We start from the raw sequence: 6,733 nt of genomic DNA on the forward strand, positions 1-6,733 counted from the left end.
TTATATTTTTAAATAAAAAAATATAAATAAAATTTTTTATATATATAATATAAAAATGATTAGTATTCTAACTATTCTATCTCTGTCTTTTTAATTTAAATCGTTTTCTAATAATAATATCATTATTAACACTCTATTAATATTATTAAGTTCAAGCGATCACGATTATTTAGGTTATATTTGACTTAGGTTACTTAATTTTAGAATACTTAATTACAGTACGTACAATATATCATTCACGATGTACTACTATATGATCTTTATATCATAAAAAAAATAGAATACAAATTAAAATAAAGTATTCTAAAATTAAATAATATTCTAGAATTCCTTTTTTAAAAAAGGAATAATCATACAAAAATTTATTCGCTACACTTCACATTGTAGCAACGAGAACGACCTCTATATAATAAGATATATTGGACTCACCAAAAAGATGCTAATATAACACGTAATAAAAGTTTACTTCAGTCAAATAATATCAGATTAACCCTCAGGCGATTATTCATCATTCATCGTTCAAACATACACTTTAAAAACTATAAACAAACAACAATTTCGTTTCTCGTTTACTTTCAAGCAATCTCAAGGTTTCGAGCTTTACCACGCTACGTATTCGCGCGATGTTGCGCAGCGTCCTCTATAAGAAACGCGTAATTAGCCGGATTCAAAGACGAAGCGCGTCTCGAATGCGCAGATACGGTTCGCGTAAGGGTTAATCATCATAATAAAATCATGAGGTTTATCTCTCACGCGACAGCTTCTCTTTCCTCTCGGCGTCACCAAAGTAAATATAATCTATCGATCGATCAGCCTGGTTCACGGATCATGGATGCACACGAGGCGCGTCCAGCCGGCCAAATAACCTGTCCGTTGCAGCTGCTCGAGGTAATCCACAGATGATTGCACTTCTCCACGGGAAAACAAACACACCGAGACCACGGAGTCGAGTCAATAAACCGCGACAACCGATCGCAAGTAAATCACCGTGATATTCGTTGTACGGACACGTGTATTGGTCGTCGATCGAGCGAATATATAACACGTTCAAATCGAACACACGTAAGTGGTATATCATCGAACGAACGATCTACTTTTTAACCTCGAACCACGCGCCACGACGTCCGAAACTATACTGCCACTCCCGCGCTGTCACTCATTGCGCGACGCCAGCAACATCAGCGCACTCTGTCGACGCTTCGAGGTACTAACGTTCGAAATTCTTATTAGGCTCCAATTTTGAAATTTTCTTTTCATTATATCTTTATTTTTCGTTACATAAAGCGTATAAATGAAATTTTTTTAATAGTTTCGAAAGATAATTCGTAGTTTTTGGTAGTTATTATTATCGATAATAATAGAAGTTGCAGCAGGTTTTAATGTGGGAAAATTTCGTTTCATTATATGAATACTTATGTAAGTAAATTATAGAGTTGGTAATAGAGTAATGAATAAGAATGAATTTATTGAATCTAATAAATATCAAATAAATGATTATCAAGTGATGATTATCAAATAAATGAGAGTTTCTACAGATTTTCGTTATTACGGAATTTTTTTATTAGTTTATTGATTCTAATAACATGTCTTCAAAAATTTTGATTCTAACCTCAAATTTTCATCATATTAACTTTTTACATTTACAAATTGATTTCAAAATTATTTTTATTTTGATTTAACATAACTCTTAATCACAATTCTTTTATATTTTTATCTAGTTTAAAACTACAATTCCATACTTAGATAATTCTTCTCAAAAATTCAAACCATACCTCCAAACCTTCATCAATCTTTACACGCCTAACATTTTTTACATTTTTACAGATTAAAATAAACCATCTTCCACGGTACAGACAGAAGATAGTTTTCCATTGTTTGCATGTCGCGCGAAAGACGTCCGTTTTCAAACGGTTGAAATATTAATTTCGAAGGGCAAGGCCACCATCCCACCCCCGATTCCGGTAAAATTTAATAACTCACGGATATAGGAGTGAAGTTTGAGTAGTGTTCGAGCAGTGGTGCTCGTTCGACGCACTGCTCGAAAAAGGAGAGGGAGGGAGAAAAAAAATATGGAAAAAAAAAAAGAAAGAAAGGGAAAAAAGGATGAAACGAAACAAAAAGGGAACGCAAGCGGAAGGGAGGATGAAAGGGTGAGATTCTGCTGTCACTGCAGAAAGGTGACGCACGCTCCATCCTTCTACGGAAACGAGCAAATTTTCCACTGCAAATAAAACTTCTAGCGAAAGGGTCCACCCGTCGATTAAAACTGCGGAGGGGAAAAATGAGATACATAAAAGGTTTCCACGATGCTGTTTGCTTTTCCCGTTTCAATCGTTCCTCGTGAATGTATGCGAAAAAAAAAATTAAAAAATTATATAGAGAAAAAATTATATTCGATCAACTATCTTCGACGATCTTTGATCTTACTATCAAAAGCGACAAAATCTAATTAAAAAAGTGATTAACTACGAATTTTATGTCTTTCACGATCAAAAGTTCAAGGACTAATATTACCATTTTCGATCTGATCAATGGAAACCTTCGAGATATAAATTGTAAAGATTATTATTTGATCTCGAAATTTTCACATTTATGAATACTTTGGAATAATTCTAATGTGATGTTTTTGGAAAGAATGATCGCATAATGTTCGAAGAAAATAAAATTCTTTTTTATTATTTCAAGAAAAATGGAAACGACTTTAATATTATAATTGATTAAAAAAATAAATGTTTATTGAGATTTAGTGCAAAGACACAAGAGCATCAAGTTTTCGAAGAAAGGGATAGATAAATCGTTGACACTATGTATTGTATAAGAGTATTAAAATATTTCTTAATTCCTTTTTAACTCCATGAAAGTTCTTCGCTTCGTAAAATTAAGCTCTGCTTTCATTTCTTTTTTGTCTTAAGAAAAAAAAGAGAAGCAAAGAAAAATAAAAAAAAGAAAATACTTTATTAGAAGGAAAATAACGAGGGGTAGACCAGAGTACGCCATTTCTACTTCCAACGGTTCAATTATTTTCAGACACAAGTCTTACGGCCGAGATACGAACGAAATGAAATTCTTCCGAGCCACATTTCATTAAAAGACATTAAGAATACCCTGTGCCGTGCAAATGAAATCGCAATTATGCATGCACCCGTAACTTACAAACACGGGCAAGTAGATTCGAGGGGCCGGTTTTCGTTTTAAATTACTAGTATACCGCCTAAACTATTCGGCATCCATCTGCTTCACATTGTCATAACTTATCAAACCAGACGTTTATGTAATTGATATTTATTCGAGAACGCGATAATTAAAATTTTATATAAATTATACTCTCTGTTAATTATATTTAATTTTATAATTATATAAAATTCCATTTTTCACTTTTAATGTAATACGAATATTAAGCAAATTGAAATCAAATTCTAATTTCAAATTGATATATATAAAATTTATAATTAATTATTTATGACATTTATTAAAATGTTATTACAGCAATACGTAAATGATATTTTTCATAGGAGAAAATGATTTTGTTAACAAATTTAATTAAAAATGAAATTCGAAACAATTGTCAAATAATTAAAAAAGTTGAGAATAAAACTTGTAATGAAATAAAAAGAGATGACATAAACTGGAAGGTATGTTTGAAAAATCAACGAAGAAGACATTTAAAACAATGAGTTGAGTTTAATAAAAGTCAAAGGTAATTCTTCAACAGGAATAAGGCAAAGATACAACCGCAAATTAAATCCTCTCGTCGAAGTAAAAATAGAAGATCCGAGCTTTGTAGAAATCTTAATCAGACATCTTATTCCAGCATTATTAAGGGATAAATTAACCACTCTTTAAATGAAGTAAGAAAGACTAAGATACGAAGATCGAAAAATAATCGAATTTATTTGTCCTAACAAAACAAAACAAAAAAAAAAAAAAAACGATAAAACTTTAAAATTGAATATTCAAAAAATTATACTTGGAAATGGTAGATGGGATATTTTAAGTAAGGAGGGTAACACACCCTCTGTTTCAAACGCAAATGCACTCGTTGAAACTAGTTGACCTCTGTCACGAATAGAGGATTCATTACTCCTCAACTAGTTCTGGTAATTCGTGTCAATCCACGTAATGCCCCTCATATCCCGTCCGCGCGTGTGTTCTCTTCTATTTCCAGCCTGTGTTATTTCAATTTCGTGCTCGTGCAATTTAATGTGAATTTAATGTTTTTTTTTAAAATTATAATATCGAATTTTTGTTCTAATTCAATCCCTCTGATATTTTTGATATCACGATATTATATTATATTTTGCATTACGTTGTAACGTAAGTAGAGGACTTGAATTTCATGGTTAGATCATGATTAATGTATGATTTGATATGATAATTCTTATACAATATATTGCTTACACCAGTTATTCAATAATGTTTATATTTTGTAAAGAGAAGTTTGAAATTTAATGAAAAAAAATAAAAGATTTTTCAGAATTTTTCTCTTCTCATCGAGGAAAGATTTCTCGATAAAAATTGTAATTAATTTATTCCATAAATCAAATATTTTTTTCACGTCTTTCTCGAACGATCACACGAACCCATTAAAAAAACGTTTCGATAAAAACATCTTTATTCGTTGATCCGCATAGGTGTGCAGATACGTGTTAGAATATGGCGCAGGGCAAATATTATCGCAATCACGCCTCTGATTACAGTTTGTTCGTGCCAGGGCAATCAAGTCACGACGCGTTACACGTTCTCTCGCGAAATTCGCGTTAGGCAATGTACATACGATTTTTTTCACTACTTTTTCCATTGTGTGAAAAAAAAAACCAGAACGAGCCTCGTCCATGATTCGAACGGTTCTCAATGAGTTGACGAAAGATAAGTCTCGTGGGAACGAGAATTCGATTAGGGGGAAATAAATTTGACGAGTCCATAAGAAGTTTAGGAGTTAGTTAAGTTTATATCATCGTGGAAATTAATATTGCTATTGAATTAATTAATAACTAATTATTAGAGAAGAGAAACATCGAAGAACGTTGATTTAAAGAGATGTTACAAGATTAATTATTATGCGATATGGGACGAAGTTACTTGGTATTTTATTTGGTTCGATTGTAAATCATACTTTTACAAGTCATTGGATGATTGCAACCTTCAACTTGAATTTTTTTCATTCCGGTTTATCGTACTTTCTCGCATTCTCACGCTGAGAGAACCGTTCGCTTAATTAGATCGTAAAATTCAAGCAACATCGAGACCGCGAGATAAGTGAAAATTACAATGGACAGAATGAGGACGTGGAACGTTGAACTACCGAATGAAAATTAATATTATCTTTTTTTATTTCCCTGGTCAAATGAAATTTACTTTCCTCTGCTTTTTTCTTTCTTTCTTTCTTTCTTTCTTTCTTTTTTTTTTTAAATGAAGGTTAATGCAATTTTAATTGCAAATAAATAAAAAATAAATTGCTAGTAGTTAATAAGACAGGAGAAAAATTTCCATCTCTTATTTTCATATTATTATTTAACAACCAAAAGAAAGTGTTACATTTATATTAAAAAGTATAAAATTTTAAAACTGCGTTTCTTGCGATTTTCATAAAACAGTATATTATACTCGTTTATCATTATTATTTACGAGAAATAAAATTCCACCAATCATCGTGTCTATAAAAACAAAATATTTATCTCACCATTACTTTCCCCCAATCAAAACAAAACACCTCGTTAAAATTCACACCTGTAATCAGATATACAAATGTAATCATCTTTCGAGCACACGAGGTAATAATTTAAACATTAAACACGGAATTAAGTGGAATAATATCTTTATACAATGTATTAACGTATGCGGTAATCGCTAAAAGGTTGTAGAAACAGGCAAGCAGATGAGCCTTTCCTGTAACTCCGACAGTCTATTCCTTAGAAAACGTACCCTGCTCCCGCAACACCGGTTCCCTCATTAATGAAGGCTTAATTAGCGTGCTTCGCCTTTTTATCCTGGAACGATAGTCGCTTCCGGTTCCGCTTCCTTGATCTTCCGCATCGAGTAAACGAGGGAAGTCGAATTGGTCGGCTATCGTTGGCTCAACAGCATTATCCTGCCGGCTATAATCACAGCAGGAACGATCGGAACAGGAATATCAGAAAATCTCGAATCAATTTCCAATACCGTTAAATCATAAATTAAAAACTATCTGTCTAATATCCCTTGTATCGAAGATCATTCAAGTTTTCGAAAAATTTTTGGTCGATTAATCATAATAAATAAAAAAAATAAAATTTAAATCGATTAAATCGTTTGCAAGTAAAGTTTTACGAATATATATTTGACATAAAGATTATAAAATTGCAAATGGAAAGTCTCGAAATAAATCAATAATTTGTAATTTTTCAATTTATTGATATATTATTGATCGATCAATTATTGTGCAAAATCGATCGATTCTAATAAAATTTCCATTTTTATCGAGATTATTATTTTCCTCGTCCGATCAATCATAATTTTATCTCGTTAATATATAACATCTCGTAACACTTTAATACACGGCCTATGAATGTTCATTAAAGGAATAAAAAAAAAGAAAAAAAGAAGAAGAAAAGAAAAGAAGGAAAAAAAAAAAAAGAGAGAAACGAAAAGCAGCACGCGATCTTTTTCATCGAAATGAATGGTGGAATCGCGAAATCTGGTTCCACCTTTGGAAGAAGCTTAAAAGGTATTTTTTTTTTTTTTTTCTTCTTCTTTT

General features: G+C 31.5%; 1 protein-coding gene across 13 annotated transcripts in view; it reads right to left on the reverse strand.

The window, feature by feature from the left end:
- The window catches only part of LOC102679953 (rap guanine nucleotide exchange factor 2-like), a 161,769-nt gene that overhangs the window by 100,300 nt on the left and 54,736 nt on the right, over positions 1-6,733 (reverse strand). For 6 of the 13 annotated variants that reach the window (XM_006616893.2, XM_006616890.2, XM_006616887.2 and 3 more), the window contains exon 1: positions 867-1,159. The exons of 3 other annotated variants lie outside the window; for them this stretch is intronic. The gene's annotated coding sequence lies outside the window, so the exon portion shown is untranslated. Of the gene's footprint in view, positions 1-753; positions 1,170-6,733 lie in introns of those variants that run through there. 4 more of the 13 variants (XM_006616883.2, XM_031511041.1, XM_031511042.1 and 1 more) reach the window with 3 other exon arrangements.

Source organism: Apis dorsata, unplaced genomic scaffold, assembly GCF_000469605.1.
Source record: "Apis dorsata unplaced genomic scaffold, Apis dorsata 1.3 scaffold_285, whole genome shotgun sequence".
Classification (NCBI taxonomy): Eukaryota; Metazoa; Arthropoda; class Insecta; order Hymenoptera; family Apidae; genus Apis; species Apis dorsata.